We start from the raw sequence: 19,755 nt of genomic DNA, 5'->3' as shown, positions 1-19,755 counted from the left end.
GCTCTAAACTTTGAAATATATATATATACTTTGCTTTTTTTTTTTTTTTTTTTTTTTTGAGACAGAGTCTCACTCTGTCATCCAGGCTGGAGTGCAGTGGTACAGTCTTGGCTCACTGAAACCTCTGCCTCTCATACTCAAGCAATTCTCATGCCTCAGCCTCCCGAGTAGCTGGGATTACAGGCATGCACCACCATGTCCACTAATTTTTGTATTTTTAGTAGAGACAGGGTTTCGCCATGTTGGTCAGGCTAGTCTTGAACTCCTAGCCACATGTGATCCACCTACCTCTGCCTCCCAAAGCGCTGGGATCACAGGCGTGAGCCACAGCGTCCAGCCAGAAATGTTTTTTTTTTTAATTTAAAAAATGTTCTAAGTATTCACATGTACAATTTTATTATGCAATAACCTATTTACAAAAAAAACCACAAAAGTTCACTGTTGAGACACTACTCACTTCAAAGCTTCTATAATGTGCAAGATACTGTGCTAAACGCAAGAGGAGACTAAAAGATGAAGATAGATAGTTCTTAACATCATGGAGTCTCAATTCAGTAGGGGAAACACACATGATGAATCCAGTAATGACTCAGAACGTACTATACTTTCAAACATTTGTTGAATAAATATGAGAGGGTAGGTAATGCTGAGACTATACCTACAAGTGGGAGAGTCAGAGTAGAAATGTGTCAGGAAATCCTTCCTGTAGAGATGATTTTTAAACTGAGCCTAGAGTGTGTGTAGAATTTCAACAGACGGAGCTGAAAAGCAGGGCAGTTAAGGTAGAGAGAGCACTATGAGCAAAGTCACAATGTCAAGAAGATGTATACAATTTCCAAATCTTTTTCAGAAAACCTACTAGTAAATAATCAACTACAACTGCATACTGAGATTATAACAAAGATAAGCTGGAAAGGCAAGTTAGAGGCAGGATATGGAGAATTCTAATGATATATTAACTGGTCTGGAGCCTGGAATTTGAATCAGAAAGAACAGGCAGTTATCTATCACACGTTCAATCTTTATTAGGATTTTTTAATGCTGTTCTGTTTTTGCAGATATTTGAAATATCCTATAATTAAAGGTTTAAAACACTGAATTCATTTTCAAATCCACCCCGATGACAATGCAAGGGCATCAGGGACAGACTGGAAGCAAGGAGAACCAGTAGGGGCCTGAGAGCATGATGATGCACAGTAGCAGGAATGTTAAAGTTTGCTAGTTAGACTTGTGTATATGTGACTGCGCACAGGTACACAAATATATATTGTCTATATGTATCTGATATTTAAGTATGATACATATATTACAGATTAAACATATAGTATATGCCTTTTTTGCAGCAAATATAAAATCTTAGGAAATTTTACATTTCTGATTGTTTCTTAGGTTAATACTAATATTAGATGTGGTTTCATAAGTACCAATTGATGGTGTATGCTACAGATAACATGCATCAGAAGAAAATTACTCTAGGATAAGCACATTTTGTTAATAATTCACATAAAAATGATCAGCACAAGAAAACAGGTCAATAGTGTATGTATTCACTACAGCATATACTTTCTAAATAATAAAAGCAGCTACATTTAATTCTGAAAGGGTTGAACACAAATTGTAATCAAAATATGCTGTTTTAATACATTATACAATGCCATAACAATTTACTTTTATCATTTTATTAAGAGTGTTTTTGCTGCATGTGGTAGATTACGTGAGGCCAAAGGATCACTTGAAGCCAGGGGTTTGATTCCAGCCTGGGCAACACAGCAAGACCACATCTCTACAAAAAATTTTAGAAATGAGCTGGGCATGGTGGCGTGAGCCTGTAGTCCTAGCTACTTTGGAAGTTGAGGAAGGAGGATCTCTTGAGCCTGGGAGGCAGAAGCTGCAGTGAGCTGTGACAGTACCACGGCACTCCACCCTGGGCAACAGAATGAGTGCAATCCTGTCTCAAAAAAGCAAATAATAAAATAAAAAATAATTGTTTATACTGTTTATAGCTATAGTTACTTCTTTTTCATAATCCTGGTTTTGCTTTTTGTACTTTCTCCCTTTGTTAAAAAAAAAAGATTGCTAGCTAGTCTTACTTTTCTCTTAAAGGACAAGTTCTGTTTTATTTATCTTAACTATTTTTTCTGTTTTCTAATTCATTATTTACTATCCTTTATCTTCACCAATTACTTTTCCAGCCTTCCTTAGGTTTATTTTGTTATTGTTGTATTAAATTCTTTCATTAAGGGTTTAATTTGTTTTCATTTTCTAGTAATGAAATTCTTAGAAATAATTTTACTTGTATCCTGTATGTCATTCACGTCTTTCATTTTAATTGTAATTATTTTCTACTGCAGTTGCCAGTCTGCTGTATCTTTAGACCTTTGAATTAAGTTTTTTCATTTCTCAAGGACAATAATTTTACATTTTTAAATTCAAGTAATTGAGGTTTTTGTTTTGGGATTTGGAAAGGTTTGGTAGTTTGGTTTCTGGCTCTCACTTTTATTGTCAACCTAAAATTTCATTGTAGAGTATGTGGTTAATAATATTTCTACTTTTTAATATTTTTTCAGCTTTCTTTATAATACAATGTAACCTACTTAAAAGTTTTAAAAATATAACCTATCTTTTAAAATGTTCTGAGGGGAATTTATTTCTCTTTATAATAACAGAATGATACATTTATTACATCAGCCTTATAAATCAGACAGACAAATTATATGACTCAGATTCTTTATATCATATTTATTTCTTTGATGAAGCAAGGACTGAAAATGTCTTTAAAGTCTACCATTGCTGTTATGTTTAAAGTACTCCCATTACTGTCTCTCTCTTCTTCCCTGAATTTATATAGTTTTCACTCTAAATACTTTTGTGCTTCATCTTTAAAAAGTAAAGATCTGTGGCTCTCTTTATATTAGCAACTATACCTTGGATTATCACAGTGTCTCTTTTTCTCACCTGATGTTTACTGCTTTTAATTCAACTTTTTCTAATAATACGAATCTACTGATTTTTTTTTTTTTTTTTTTTTGCTTATATTTGCCTAGTATCTTGTTTTAACCATCCATTAATTTACCACTAATGGATGGTAAATTAGTGGTAAACACACTAATTCTGCTCTAGTGTGTTTCTAAACACCAAGTGTATAGGTGGGCTTTGTATTTAATCTAATGTAAATGTTCCTTAATAGCTAAGCTATATCATGGGCCTTTACACTTTTAACAAGCATGTTCAGTCTTGTTTTCATGTTTTCTCTGAATTTTTCCTTGTTTTCCTTCTTTTGCTATACACTTATTTTACACTAAGCACATACTATGTGCCAAGCATCTTGCTTAGTATTAGGAATACAATGGTAATGAAAACCAATAGCTATATATATATAATTACAAACTGTAGTGTTCATTTTTCCCCACCCTACCCAATACCATGAGAGGTTCTAACAGGAGTAGGGGTGAATAAGAAGCAAGAAAGATTTGGCCACGCACAGTGGCTCATGCCTATAATCCCAGCAGCTAGGTAGGCCAAGGTGAGAGAATCACTTGAGATGAGAAGTGTTCAAGACCAGCCTGGCCAACATGGTGAAACCCCGTCTCTGTTAAAAATACAAAAATTAGCCGGTCGTGCTCACTTGAACCCAGGAGGAGGAGGCTGCAGTGAGCCAACATTGTGCCTCTGCACTCCAGCCTGGGCAACAGAGCAAGACTCCATCTCAAAAAAAAAAAAAGATACAATTAAATTTAAATAATACAAAGAGTGTTACAGAAACTGAAAGAAAGTAAGGCTGAAGAATACTGAATAAGGGGAAAAATTACATGAGATAAAACTTGAGAGACAGGCAGACAAGGCCAAGAAGGGCTTTATGAGCCATGTTAAAGAACCTAGATTTTGGCTGAGTGTCGTGGCACATGCCTGTAATCCCAACACTTTGGGAAGCTGAGGCAGAAGGATCTCCTGAGCCCAGGAAATCAAGACCAGTCTGGGCAACACAGTGTGACCTCATCTCCACAAATTAAAAAAAAAAAATAGTTGAGCATGGTAGCACACACCTGTGGGCCTAGCTACCCAGGAGGCTGAGGTGGTAGGATCACTTGAGCCTGGGAGGTCAAGGCTGCTGTGATTATGCCACTGCATTGTAGCCTGGGCAACATAGTAAGACCTTGTCTCAAACAAAACAAAACCACACAACTCAGATTTTATTCTAGGTACAATAAGTACCTTGAAATACTTTTAAGGATGTAAGTGACTTCCATTATATTTTAATTTTTAAAACACATATGGAATTGGAGAGACTAAGTAGTACACTATTAGAGTAGTGGTAGAGATAGAAGTGAATGGATTTAAAGATTTTGGTCAAGGCAGTACTATCAGTCCTCCTCTTCTCCTACCCAATTTTGGAGTTACATAGTTTACTTCTGGTTCTTTGCAAAGTTACTTTTAAACATACAGTCCATGTCCCCTAACAACATTTTAGTCAACAACAAACCACATATGTGACAGTGGTTCCCTAAGAAATGAAGCTGACAAATACTTATCACCTAGTGAAGAAGCTGTCATAACATCACATAGTACTCGTGTGTTTGCAGTGATGCTCATATAAACAAACCTACTGTGCTGCCTGTCATATAGAAGTACAGCACATACCGGCCGGGCACAGTGGCTCACACCTGTAATCCCAGCACTTTGGGACGCCGAGTGGGGCAGATCACTTGAGGCCAGGAGTTTGAGACCAGCCTGGTTAACATGGTGAAACCCTATCTCTCCTAAAAATACAAAAATTAGCCACGTGTGGTGGTGCATGCCTGTAATCCCACCTACTTGGGAGGCTGAGGCAGAAGAATTACTTGAACTGGGGAGGCGGAAGCTGCAGTGCACCGAGATTACGCTGCTGCACCCCAGCCTAGGCGACAGAGTGAATGAGACTCTCTCTCTCAAAAAAAAAAAAAAAATAGTACATGCAATTACGTATCGTCCATAAAACTTGACAATGATAATAAATGACTATTACTAGTTTATGTATTTACTATACTTTTTATTGCTATTTCAGAGTATATTCCTTGTATTTATAACTGTATACAACCTGGGGCAGGCCCCTCAGGAGGTATTCCTGAAATCATTGTTGTTTTTGTTTTTTGCTGAGACAGCATCTCACTCGGTCACTCAAGCTAGAATCCAATGGTGCGATCATTGTTCACTGCAGCTGGCCTTGACCTCCTGTGCTCAAGTGATCCTCCCACCTCAGCCTCCTGAGTAGCTGGGACTACAGATGCATGAAGACCCAGCTAATTTTTTTTTATTTTTGTAGAGACAGGGTTTTGCCCTGTTGCCCAGGCTGGTTTCCAACTCCTGGGCTCAAGTGATCTGCCTGTGTCAGCCTCCCAAAATGCTGGGATTACAGGCATGAGCCACCATGTCTGACCAGCCATTGTTATCACAGGAGATGACGGGTCCATGCATGTTATTTACTCCTGAAGACCTTCCAGTGAGACAAGGCAGAGTTCTCAAGAAGACAGTGATATTGATGATCCTGACTCTGTATGCCTAGGCTAATGTATGTGTCTGTGTCTTCATTTTTAACAAACAGTTTAAAAAGTAATAAAGTAAAAAAAAATTTGAATGGAGAAGGCACACAGAATAAGGATATAAAGAAAGAAAATACCTGTATTTTTGTACTGTTGTATAGTGAGTTTGCATTTTAAGCTAAGTGTCACTACAAAAGAGTGAAAATGGTAAAAAAATTAATAAGCTTATAAAGTAAAAACATTACATTAAGCTATGGTTAATTTATTGCTGAAGAAATAAAATTTTTAAAATAAATTTAGTATAGCCTAAGTGTACAGTGTTTATAAAATCTACAGTAGCATACAGTAATTTCCTAGGCCTTCCTTCACATTCATTCACTACTCAATGACTCACCCAGAGCAACTTCCAGCCCTGCAAGCTCTACGCTACAAGTTGTGCAGTAAAATAAATCTAAGCTGGCCAGTGTGGCTCACACCTGTAATCCTAACACTTTGTGAGGCTGAGACAGGCAGATCACCTGAGGTCAGGAGTTCGAGACCAGTCTGGCCAACATGGTGAAAACCCGTCTCTACTAAAAATACAAAAATCAGCCAGGTGTGGTGGCAAGCGCCTGTAATCCCAGCTACTCAGGAGGTTGAGGCAGGAAAATTACCTGAAACCAGGAAGCAGAGGTTTCAGTGAGCTGAGATTGTGCCACTGCACAATAAATAAATAAATAAATCTAAGCCATTCTTATATACCTATGTCCTATAATATTCTAAATCAGTAACATAAAAATTTTTTGGTGTTGTACAGTCATTCTCTCACTTAATAAACATTTACTAAAAACTACCTATGGTCCAAGCCCTATGTTACAGGTATACTCACGAAACACACATTCCAGTAAAAACATGCCAACATACGTAAGTTCATTTTGCTTAAGTTTGAGATGTCTAGAAGACACGCAAATGAAGCTGTGTAACTAACAGTCCACATGTAAATAAATGAGATGATCATGCCTAGCTTACTGAAAATACTTTATAGACATATATCAAACACGTCTTTTGAACATCAAGATCTTCTAAACTCCAATATTAGTTAAAACATTATAACAGGTAGTTTTAATATGATAGATACCATTTCAGCCCTTACAGTTCAGTGTGAGAAACACAAAAATACACAAGCAATTGAAGTACATCCACTAAGTGCTATTATAGGAGAAGTTCAAAATGGATAAAGAAACCTAGGTAGAGAGAAAAACTTCTGGCTAGATGTCTTAAGTTCTCTGTAAATGAGGAACAATATCCAAGAAAGTAATACAGGTTTGACTCAAGAATCGATCTAATCAATGGATACATTATTTTAGCTGGCAATATACTATCACGTAAAGCACAGGTTACTGACAAATTTTAATCCTTTAAGAATGAAATTGTGGCATTAAATGTAACTTCAATTTAAAGTAACATATAGGAAACAAATGCCAAATGCTAAAACAAGATTTCTAAAAAGTATTACCAGAATTTAAAGAAGGAAAAGGTAAGTAGATACTAAAACAGGCCAGGGAAAGAAGTATCTTGTTAGGGATAGTCCCCTAGTAGAAGCTTAGAGGATGAAGAAGAGTTGAAAGGATGAAAACAATATTCCATACAATAGAAACCACATAGGCTCAGAATTAATGATTATTAAAAGAGCCTAGTGAGTCATCCATTCAATACATATTTACAATGTACCTATTTTATGATGAGAATTAGAAATCAAAGGCAAAGACACAGTTCTGCCCTCAAAAAGGCTACAGAACACTGTAGAGAATAGACCATCAAACCAGTCATGGTGTATTGAGACAGGGTTAAATTCAGGCAGCTATGGAAATACAGAGGATGGGTACCTAAGCAGATCCTACAGGAGCACAGAAGGCTTTCTGAAGGATATAACACCTAAATTAAGAATTGAAGTGAACAGAAATTAACTAAACTGGTGGTGGGGAGGAGTGGGAGGCAGGGGTTACCGGGGCAGCTACAGAGAATGGGAGAACAGGGCCAGGCACGGTGGCTCACAGCTGTAATCCCAGCACTTTGGGAGGCCGAGGTGGGTGGATCACCGGAGGTCAGGAGTTGGAGAACAGCTTGGGCAACATGGTGAAACCCCGTTTCTACTAAAGACACAAAAATTAGCCGAGTGTGGTGGTACATGCCTGTAATCCCAGCTACTCGGGAGGCTGAAGCAGAAGAACTGCTTGAGCCCAGGAGGTGGAGGTTGCAGTAAGGTGAACTGAGATCGCACTACTGCACTCCAGCCTGGGTGACAGATCAAGGCGCCATCTCAAAAAAAAAAAGAATGGGAGGGCAGGCAAAACAGCATCCAGAGATTAAGAGATTAGCATGTGTGTAAAGGCCAGAAAGAGCAGAGCACACCACCTACAAGTGGGTGACAAATATGGCTGGGACATAACTTTATACAGGTGAATGGAAAGAGGTAAGGCTGAAGAAATAAACAGGAACCAGAACATGAAACGATTTGCAAGCCATGTTAAGGAGTGTGGACCATGTTAAAGAGGATGTCCCTTTGGTTATACCAGAGTTTCATAATAAAGAAAAGAAAGTTAGTTTACAGTAGTGAGGGACCAGATTATCTAGAACAAGCGTTGCAAGTCGAATTATCTACAGAGAGTAGGTAAGCAATAAAAAGGAATAAAGAGGACCAGGTACACGAAAAACCCAGGAGGCAACAGGGACTGTGGAAAGCAAAAGCCCCAACTAAATGGTGCAGATTGTTGCAATGAACAAAGGTGGCTCAGCGTTGCTACATCTTCCTTTTAAAAAAAAAGAAGATGGAAATATAAAATTCCAAGTGAAAGCTCTTGATTTTTTAATGATAGCCATTAAATTTCTTTGAAACATGGTACAGGACAACACTGAAGGGACAAAACAAGACTATGAGCAAACCAATACCACCAGTCATTTGTCCCTGCTGAAGCTCAAAGACAAAGCTGATGAGTCTGACTTGGACCTGAGGGCAGTGGAGATTTAAACAGGAATGGAGAGTTACTAAAGATTTCAAGAGGGTATCAAGTAATCACCACTTGAGAAGGCAGTGCCTGTTTTGTTCAATTCTAAGAAAGTACCTCACATTTCGTTGTCCTCAGTAAATAGTGATGAGCTTAAAAGGGGAATTTTTTCAAAAATTAGTGTCATGACAATAGACAGAACTAGAGCACAGAAAATACAAGTAAGAAAATTATTACAGTGCTCCTTTGCTCTAAACCCCAGCCTGCTATTTAGCAGGTTGTTCGCAGTCACTGCTGCCACGTGCTGCCCAGTGTTCTTTCTAGGCTGACTGCTGTTCTTCCTTTGGCTATGAACCCTCCTCTAACTCAAAAATTTGTCCAACACCCCAGTGACCAAAATTAGCAGCTATAAGCTTTCATCTAGCTAGGGGCAATGAAGTTAAATAGAATGTGTGATCATAGTGGATGGGAGAAGAATAATATTCTTTGCTTCACTTCAACTCCAAGCCAGGAACTTCGCTGCTAATTCCACATCCAGTCACTGCTAATTCCACACTACTATCTTCTCAGGGGTAAGTAACAGCTAAATGCTGCACTAACTATGCAGGGAAATGCCCAATAAATAATATGTATGCCTGGATAACAGGGTTGGGAAGAACTAAAATTGCGTTTGAGATTCTGCTGGAATAGAAGTGGTATAACAAAGAGGTAGGCTGAGAAAAACTAGACACTAACAATGGGTATAGAAATTAAACAATAATCAACATAAGAAAACACGTAACCCCCAAAACCTCACAATCTTAACATTTATATAATCAGAGTCCAATTAATCTTACCTTCCAAGAGTAAAGTTTGAGAGTATTTGAAATAAATTATAGAAAATTCAGCTGCTATTGGGATACATGGATAACTAGTATTAGAAGTTATAAATTCATTTACTGAAAATAATCTTCTAAACTGTCCCTCATCTAGGACAGATGAAAGCAACAGACTATCAAAATATTAAGTCACTTATGTTATACCTTGGTATACCAAACTAGATATAGTTCTACTTTGCAATACGTTCACTCTCAAATAGCATCTACTAGGAAAAAAAGTAAAAAACAAAATGAGTTGATTTGAAAACCTCTAAGCAATTAATATCTAGGGAAAGCATATCCAACTCCCATAGAGTGAAATGTTGGGCCTCACCTTATAAAAATATAAGTCATCATGTAAGGAATCCTTCTGGTTCAGAGCAATGACTTTAAAGCAAAAAGAAGTTAGTGACCTTTCCTTAGGGAGATGATGATAAACATAATCCTACCTACTCTAGCTCACGTAGAGGGTCTGATATTCTGACAAAAAGCAGAACCAATATTCTGATTAAAAGCTTATCAGAATGAAGCCTATAATCCCAGTACTTTGGAAGGCTGAGACAAGGTGGATCACTTTGAGCTCAGGAGTTTGACACGAGCCTAGGAAACATGGCGAAACTCTGTCTCTACAAAAAAATACAAAAATTAGCCAAGTGTTGATGGCTCACGCCTGTAATCCCAGCTACTTGGGAGGCTGAGGTGCAAGAATTGCTTGAGTCCAAGAAGCAGAGGTTGCAGTGAACTGAGATCGCACCACTGCACTCCAGCCTGGGCAACAGAGCGAGACCCTGTCTCAAAACAAAAGCTTATCAGAATGAAACATTACATTTTATCTAAAGAAATTAAGTAGATCTAGGTATCAGGGAACACTTATGGAAAGCCCTAAATGCTCTGTAAAATTCAGAAATGGATAGCGGATTTCAAACTACAAATGATTAATAGTTAAGATGAGTGCCCATGAACAGGTGAAGCAACAAAAAAAGAAAAGATAGCTGAGGCACCTTTATTGAGGAGTAACAGCAGAACTACGTAACACCAAAGCTTTTTTCAAACAGCAGAACTACGTAACACGAAAGCTTGTTTCAAATGCTCTAAGTCTGTGCTGTTCAATACAGGAACTACATGTGGGTACCGACCACTTAAAATGTGGCTAGTTCAAGTTAAGATGTGCTATAAATGTAAAATATACCCTGATTTTGAATACTTCATATAAAAAAACACTTTACAATTCTAGATTAGCCATGTTTAATTTCATCTGACTATTTTAACGTTTTCATTGAATTTAATATTGTTTGTTCCTTTAGTATTAATTTCCTCTTGGGTATATCTTCGACAAGATGATTTTAAGGTGAAAAACAGTGACAGCTTACCAGACTGTCCAAAAAAGAGAATGACCCAAATTTCTAGGCAGAGGCTTGAGCCGGCAGGATTGTTCCACCCAATGGTAACCAGGCTCTCTTCCTGTTATCTCTGGCAAAAGGGTTACAGAGTAAGAAAGAAACACCATGTACACATGGAATAGGATTTGACCAATAGTTTAAATCTATCAAACATAATAATATGCTTTGTTTCAGGATTTACTCAATTACAAGTGTTAAAACTTTAAAAAGTGACATAAACATTGTTCACTATGATTTATTCAAGTTTATCCTTTCTCAGTAATCTTTAGATATTTAAATTCACTCTGTCGGGAGGATCACACATACATGGACTCCAATTTACCACCAAAAAATCCACACACCTTTCTCACTCAGATGAAATGAAATAGTACCATTACTTTTTATGCAACACCATAGCAGATTTCAAAAGGCACTGGAATTCTCATATTATAAACACTAATACCATCCAGAAACAGTCTATGGTCCTATCAGGAAACTTGAAGAAAATGTGGTTTTAGGGAATTAAGAATTTCAAAATACAGAACATAACAGTTTTACAAGCTAGCACTAACTCAAAGACACAGAATACAGTAATACTGACTGAGAAAACCAACTGTACTATTCCAATATTAAAAGACTATTAGCTTAAAAAAAAGGATTAGACTCAGCACAGTTAAAAATAAAATAGATTTTTGGGACCCAACATTTCCTACAGATTAGAACATTACTCAAGTCAGAATTCTTTGGCACATAGCAATTCAAGGTTATATAGTATTCTCAGTTAAATTACCTTAGTGCCTGACAACCAATGGAAGAAATGGAATCAATGGAAGGTATCTCAAACAGTTTAAGGAGAACTTTTGGGTTAAGATGCTTTAATTTGAGAGTGACATCTGAAAGTGCATCAGTTATCCATTCAAACATCTCTAGGAGTTTACTAAGCAAAAGGCCCATGGTACTAAATGTTGGAGATAAAATGGTGAACAAGCTATGATATCTGACCATTACAGAGTTTACACTCTGATAGTTTTGTAAAAGAATAGAAGTGGGATCTTCATCAGTATTTCACTGCCTGTTTCCTGTGCCCCAAATCAAGACATTTCCTCCCTCCTATTTGTATTTGGAGGGAAAGTGACAAGGATAGAGAAACAAGGCAGAAAAGAAATTTGCATGTATCAACTGAATCAAAATTATTTTCCTTATCTCTTTCCCTGTAAAGCTGAACTCCTTAAAGAGAGAGGCTGAAAACTATTCACCTTCCTATCCCTAGCACCCAGTGCTTATCTGCTGCTCTACTGCATCAGAACCAAGCTAATCTTTTTCTACCATAAACCAGTAACAAGAAAAATGAAGATTAAAACAACAAAGGTCAATCTTTCCAGTGCTTCTTTTTGCAAAAATAAGCATATACCTATACTCCATATAAGTATTTTAAAAGCTATAAAGTAATGTACATCTTCCTTAAGGAAAAGCATGCAGTTCCATAAAGCTAGTTTCCTTTCACCACCATCAGTGTATCTCCCTCACCTTGCAATCACATCCAGAGGCAACCACTGTCATAAGTTTGGGTAAATGAGATCACATTATACACATCATTCTGAAACGAACTTTTCCTTACATTTAGGTGGTATCTCCCTATTCATACACATCAAAAGGTAGCATGGTATAGTGGACTCTGAAGCCAGACAACTTAGGTTCAAATCCTACCTTCAAATCTTGGCTCTGCTATTTACTAGCTATGAGAGTGAGGAGGTTATTTACCCCTCTACGCTTCAGTATTCCCATATGCAAAATGAATATAATGATATACTTCTTTCTGACTTTTCATGAGGATTACAACAGTTAAGATTCATAAAGGGCTTAAAACAATCCAGAACCTGGACACAGAAAGTACAAAGTGTTTCTTAAATTGAAATAAATACTAATTAATGATAATAGCCTAAATATAGATCTAGGTAATTCTCCATTGTATAATTATATCTTATTTATCCATGCCTTCCTACTGACAGGCATTTAGATTATTTTTTCCACATGAATATCCATGTACATTCCTCCTTGGGCAAGTGTTCAAGTTTCTCTAGACTAACACCTTGAATAGTAATTAACTGCTAGATAATAGAGTATGCACATTTTCAACTGTGTAACATCCCATCCTAAGCTTTGCAATCTAATGGGTGAAAATTGATAGCTGATATGTTTTCAACTGCACTTCCCTACAAATGAGACTAAGCATCTTTCCAGTTCATTAGCCATTCCAATTCCGTTTCCTCTGCTGCTAATTGCCTTTATATCCATTGTTCATTTTATGTGTATCATCTTATTCTTTTGATCTTTATATAGTCTGGACACAAATCCACCGAATATTATATTGTGTGTGTCTCCTCCTAGGTATGTCATGTATCTTTTAGTTTGGTTTATGATGTCTTTTTTTTTTTTTTTTCGAGCCCAGGCTGGAGGGCAGTGGCACAATCTCGGCTCACTGCAACCTCCGCCTCCTGGATTGAAGCGATTCTAGCGTCTCAGGTTTCTGAGTAGCTGGGACTACAGGCACGTGCCACCATGCCTGGCTAATTTTTGTATTTTTTGTACAGACAGGGTTTCACCATGTTGATCAGGCTAGTCTTGCACTCCTGACCTCAAGTGAACCTGCCTTGGTCTCCCCAGATTGCTGGGATTACAAGTGTGAACTACCAAGCCCAGCCTGATGTCTTCTATTAAACTCAAGTTTTTCTTTTTGAGGCAGCAAAATCATTTACCCTTAATGTCTTTATCCTTGATGGTTCATTCTTCTTTTCCTGACTTTTGTTAAAGATCTTCCATATCCTCAAGTTGTATACTCATCTATATTATCCTCTTTCTAAAAAATAGTTTTTCACGTGTATTATTTAATTCAACTGGAATATATTTTCACATATTGCTTGAAGCAGAGATCTAGTTTTTCCCCCCATCTAGAAAACCAATTTGACAGTCTATTTTTTCTATCCTTACTGCCAGGGAATGTTTCCAGCCTTCACCAATATTCCAAATATGTATGAATCCATTTCTGAACTCTCTCTTTTATTAGTCTTTTCCTGTACTAATACTATACTTCAAGTGCCATAATTTTTTTTAACAGAGGTACTTACATAAAGCACACAAATACTGAATGACAGCTTGACCTTTAAATACATATACTCCTGTGTGATTCAGCTCAGGCCAAACTATTAACATTCCTCATGCTCCAGGAGGCTCCCTCATGATCCCTCCCAATCAGTACCATGCTTCCAAGATGACCACAATTCTCATCTCTATCACTATCGATTATTTCTACTTGTTTTTGAGCTTCCTATAAATGAAATCGTACAATATGTAATCCTTGTGTCTCACTAATTTCATTCAACCTTAAGTCTGGGAGAGATTCATCCCATGTTATGCACAGCAGTTTGTTCTTTGTCATTGTATGTAGTATTTCAATCTAAATAGCATAATTTTTATTTCTATTTTTTGAGACGGAGTATCGTTCTTGTCACCCAGGCTGGAGTGCAATGGCACGATCTCAGCTCACTGCAACCTCCGCCTCCCAGGTTCAAGCGATTCTCCCACCTCAGTCTCCCAAGTAGCTGGGATTACAGGCACATGCCACCATGCCCAGTTAATTTTTGTAGTAGAGATGGGGTTTCACCATGGTGGCCAAGCTGGTCCTGACCTCAGGTGATCTACCCGCCTCCTCCTCCCAAAGTGCTGAGATTACAGGCGTGAGCCACCACGTCCAGGGCTAAATACCATAATTTTTAAATTCATCGTGACATCCAACAGAGTAAGTTCCTCCTCATTCTTTTTCTTCTTCCAAAACTATCTTGGTTATTCCTGAACCTTTAATTTTGCACATGAAGGTCATTTTCCACACACACAAAAAAATCATACTGGGATTTTTGTCTGAAACTACATAAAATTCACAAAGTAACTTTTCAGTAATATTTACTACTAAATAAATTTTAACTTCCCACCCAAAAATATAGTATATCCTGCCTTTTATTCATGTCTAATTTTATGTCCTTCAATAAAATGTTGGGTACTTTATAGAATTTCATATAAAGGAGATATTTTTTATTTTTTAATTGGCTACTGCTAGTTTGAATGCTGACCTTGTATCCAGCAATGATGAATTCTTCTATTAATACAAACAGTACATTCATTTCTTTTAACATTTCTAGGAAGAATCTCATCTCATTTCCCTTCCTTTCCAATCCTTTTGGATTTTCTTTCTTTTTTGTTTATTCATAGAGATATATCTGTCTTATACTTGGCTTTAATGAGAATGTTTCCGAAGTTTCACTATTAAGCATGATGCTTGCTATTTGAAAGGTAGCCTTTACTGTATGAAAAAAAGTTCATTTCTGTTCATAGTGTAAGAGTGGTTTTTTAAAACTTTAATGGGTATTGAGTTTTAACATATAGTTTTACCAAATTTATCTAGATTTTTTTCCTAAATTTTCTTATCAATTAAATTGATACAATTTTCAAATACTGAACTATCCTAAACTCCTATCCCAATTAAAATTGTTATGTCTGTGTTCATAAGTAAAACTGAATGTAGTATACTTTCCCTTGTATAGTCTTTCCATTCTAGATTTAAATGCTAAACTTGCCTGATAAACAGGTAAAGTAACTTTCCCTCTTTTTCTGTTCTCTGAGTCAATTTGTATAAGATTGGGATTAGCTGTTCCCCAAAAGCATATCTCAAATTATAATTACAAATATCATCATTAAAACGATCCCTTCATACTTGAGATGCTGAGGTGGGAGAATTGCTTGAGGCTAGGAGTTTGAAGCTGCAGTACACTATGATCATGCCTGTGAATAGCCACTGCACTACAGCCTCAACAGCACAGCAAGATCCCATCTCTAAAAAAACCAACCAAAAAAAAAACCTATTCCTTCTGACACCACTTCACACAAACTAGAAAGGCAATAATTAAAAAGATAGATAATGAAAAGCATTGGTGACATTACAGAAAAATGTGAACCTTTGTACACTGCTGGTGGGAAAATAAAATGATGCAGCCACTTTGGAAAACAGTCTTGCGGTTCCCCAAAAGTTTAAACACGGAGTATCACATGACCCAGCGATTTCACTCCTAGGTATATATAGTCAGTGCTCCATACCCATGGATTCAACCAACTGCAGATTGAAAATATTCGGGGGGAAAAGTTGTGTCTATACTATGTATAGACTTTTTTCCCTTGTCATTATTGTCTAAGCAATATGTACTATAACAACTATTTACAGAGCATTTGGGTTATATTAGATATTACAAGTAATCTAGAGATCATGTAATGCATATAGAAGAATGTACACAGGTTATATGCAAATACTGTGGCATTTTTATGTCAGAGACTTAAAGCATCTGAGGGAGGTCCTGGAAACAACACAGGACTATAACAGTTCACAGAAGGACTATTCATAATAACCAGGAAGTGGAAAACAATACAAACATCCATCAACTGATAAATGAATAAACAAAATGTGGTATATCCACATACAATGATGTATTATTTGGCTATAAAAAAGAATGAAGTGTACTGACATATGCTACAATGTGGATAAACCTTAAAAACATGCTAAGTGAGAGAAATCAACCCCTCCCAAAACACATATTGTATAATTCCATTTTATGAACTGTCCGGAACAGGCCAATCTATAGAAATAAGAGGTAGACTAGCAGATGCCTAAGGATCGAGGGTTAGGAGAGATGAAAATGTTCTAAAAATGACTATAGTAATTCTTGGCAAAACTCTGTAAAAATACTAAAATCTACTGAATTGTACATTTTAACCAGGTAAGTAATATGGTATGTGAATCTCTCAATAAAGTTATTATTAAAAACAAAAACACCTATTCCTCTTGGGGAAATTTATTACAGCTTCAATTTCTTTAATGGTTTTTGGTTTCTTTTTCTTGTACAGACAAATTTGAAAAAAAAATTACTAGAAAATGAAACTCTCATTTTTAAAATTTATATACGTATAAATTATTAGCAATTTCTTATAATTTTAAAAATCACCATTATAGTTGTACTGATACCTCTTTTTTAAACTTGACTATTAGTCTCATCTGTTTTTCTTGGGTATTTCCAGAATCAACTGAAAATAATCAGCTTTGACTGATCGCGACGTTGTTTTTATTGCTGCTGCTTATTTTCTTTCTCTTCTGAGACAGAGTCTCGCTCTGTCACCCAGGCTGGAGTGCAGTGGTGCGATCTCAGCTCACTGCAACTTCCACCTCCCAGATTCAAGCAATTCTCTGCCTCAGCCTCCCGAGTAGCTGAAATTACAGGCGCCTGTCACCACACCTGGCTAATTTTTGTATTTTTAGTAGAGACAGGGTTTCACCATCTTGGCCAGGCTGGTCTTGAACTCCTGACCTCATAATCCACCTGCCTCAGCTTCCCAAAGTGCTGGGATTACAGACGTGAGCCACTGCGCCCGGGCACTGCTGATTATTTTCTAGTTCCATTTTCGTTTTTATTATTTCCTCTTCTTCCTTTGGCTCTACTCTTTTTTTGGTTTTTTAAAGTGAACAGCTGGCTCATTTATTTTCAATCTTTCAATCTAATACATTCATTAAAGATTATAACTTTATCCCCAAGTACCATTTTTTTGTGCATCCCTCAAATTTTGATACAATACTTCTGTTGTGATTTAGTTCTAATCATTTTGTAATTTCCATTTTGTATTTTAATTCTTGAAAATTCTTAAATCATTTTTCCTTTAAAATTGCTTCTCCACCATTTTGTGTATGCGCTCTTCTAAAACTCCAATTAGATCTATATGGGAACTGCTCAATCTATCCTCTAAGTGTCATCTTTTCTTCCATATTTTTCACCTCTTCATTTCTCTGTGCTTGTCTGGAGAAGTACTCATTTCTTTCTTCAAATTAGTAACTTCTCTCTTTAGCTGTGTCAAATCTTCTATTGTTTTACCCATTTATTGAGTTATTTTATTACAAGCTATATTTTTCAAAATTTTAATTGGTTATTTTACATAAATATTTATTGTTTCTGAAGTAACTGTTTTTGTTAAATTATAATGCAATATGCTCTTAGTTTAAAAAAAAAAAAAAAAAAGTAACTGATGTCTGGCCGGGTGCAGTGACTCACACCTGTAATCCCAGCACTTTGGGAGGCTGAGGAGGGCAGATCACCTGAAGTCAGGAGTTCGAGACCAGCCTGACCAACATGGCGAAACCCCATTTCTACTAAAAATACAAAAATTAACTGGACATGGTGGTGCGCACCTGTAGACCTAGCACTCACAAGGCTGAGACTAGTGAATCGCTTGAACCCAGGAGGCGGAGGTTGCAGTGAGCCAAGATCACGCCACTCCACTCCAGGCTGGGCGACAGAGTAAGACTCTGTATTAAAAAAAAAAAAAAAAAAAAAAAAAAAAAAAACAGTAACTGACAAATTTTAAGCTAAAACACCTTAGGCAAAATGTTCTTTGAAAAGTTCTCCATTATAAAGCTCTTCTTTAATGACAAAAAAAAAAAAACAATCACTTTTTAGGAATTCTCTTGGCTGCTCTTCTGCCAAATGTTATCCCACTGTGCCTACCTGCTTCAAGGCATGAAAAGTTCTATTATTCCCATTTTAGAATTAGAGAAACTGAAGCACAAAGTTCTTTTTAAAACACTTTCTCCCCAACTTTTTTTAAAATTTCAAAGCCATAGAAAAGTTGAAAGTACAATGACCCATATACCTTCTACCTAGATTCAAGATTGTGAACATTTACAACTTTCGCTTTACCTTTTTTTCCTCTCTCTCCATATACATGCACACACCATACCCAAATTTCCACACATTTTTTTTTTCTGAACCCACTCCTGAGCCCAACATGATACTTCACTTGGAATATTTCAATATATTTCTCCATATTTCAATAACACTCTCAATATAATGACCATATCATTCACACTAAAGAAACTATGAGATTGAACAGAATTGTACAAAGACATGCAGCAGTAGATTCAAAACTAGTATTTAAGTCATCTGACTAAATGTTCTTTATCTTGGCTTGTCTAATGATTGGACAAACTGCTTTCTGATGATTATTTAGAAGAGGCAATCTGTCAAAGAGCATTTCCTTCCTTCATTTCTGGAAAAAAAGCAATAATCTAAGATATTCAAACTGCAAAAATCAAGGATACTGTATTTCCACTTTGTTTTCTAACACTAAATCTTTAAGGGAAGCCACTCTATGCTCTCAAAACTATACACTTCTTTTATATGCCACAAGATAAATTATTATCATATTAAATAATTAGAATTTCACTATACCAGCTTTTAAAGGGAAAAATTGTTTTTAAGAAAAAAATACAGTACAAATAAGATTGATGAGGCAAATGAATCTGCTTCATAGATTAAAAAAACTGGTAAGTGTAGGCTGGGCGCAGTGGCTCACACCTGTAATCCCAGCACTTTGGGAGGCTGAGGCGGGCAGATCACAAGGTCAGGAGATCAAGACCAACCTGGCTAACACGGTGAAACCCTGTCTCTACTAAAATTACAAAAATTAGCTGGGCGTGGTGGCAGGCGCCTGTAGTCCCAGCTACTCGGGAGGCTGAGGCAGGAGAATGGTGTGAACCCAGGAGGTGGAGCTTGCAGTGAGCCGAGATCACGCCACTGCACTCCAGCCTGGGCGACAGAGCAAGACTCCATCTCGAACAAAACAAAACAAAACAAATAGACAAAAAACTGGTGGGTGTATTCATGAATCTATAAGAAAAGCTAATGTTTCAGTGGGGATGATTTAATCTCAGTCACTGATGTTAGGAACTAGTAAGATAAACCATAAATATCTTTTAAAAAAATCTTTAAAAAAAAAGGCAAACTATGTTTGCTCTCAAAGAACCTAAAAACTCAGTTTAAGAGTTGCATATTTTTATTACACAACATACCTGTGTAAAAAATAAAATAATAAAATTTTTTTAAAAAGAGCTGTATATTTTTTAAAAATAGCAGTATGGCCAGGCGTTGTGGCT

General features: G+C 36.7%; 1 protein-coding gene across 9 annotated transcripts in view; it reads right to left on the bottom strand.

The window, feature by feature from the left end:
- YAF2 (YY1 associated factor 2) overlaps window positions 1-19,755 on the bottom strand; it is a 78,886-nt gene that overhangs the window by 31,299 nt on the left and 27,832 nt on the right. For 5 of the 9 annotated variants that reach the window (XR_004439952.1, XR_004439951.1, XR_004439955.1 and 2 more), the window contains one exon: window positions 10,728-10,827. The exons of the other annotated variants lie outside the window; for them this stretch is intronic. The gene's annotated coding sequence lies outside the window, so the exon portion shown is untranslated. The remainder of the gene's footprint in view (window positions 1-10,727; window positions 10,828-19,755) is intronic. 9 annotated transcript variants of the gene reach the window in all.

The sequence above is a fragment of the Trachypithecus francoisi genome, unplaced genomic scaffold (assembly GCF_009764315.1).
Source record: "Trachypithecus francoisi isolate TF-2019V2 unplaced genomic scaffold, Tfra_2.0 Lachesis_group11, whole genome shotgun sequence".
Lineage (NCBI taxonomy): Eukaryota > Metazoa > Chordata > Mammalia > Primates > Cercopithecidae > Trachypithecus > Trachypithecus francoisi.
This window is presented reverse-complemented; position numbering and strand designations above follow the sequence as displayed.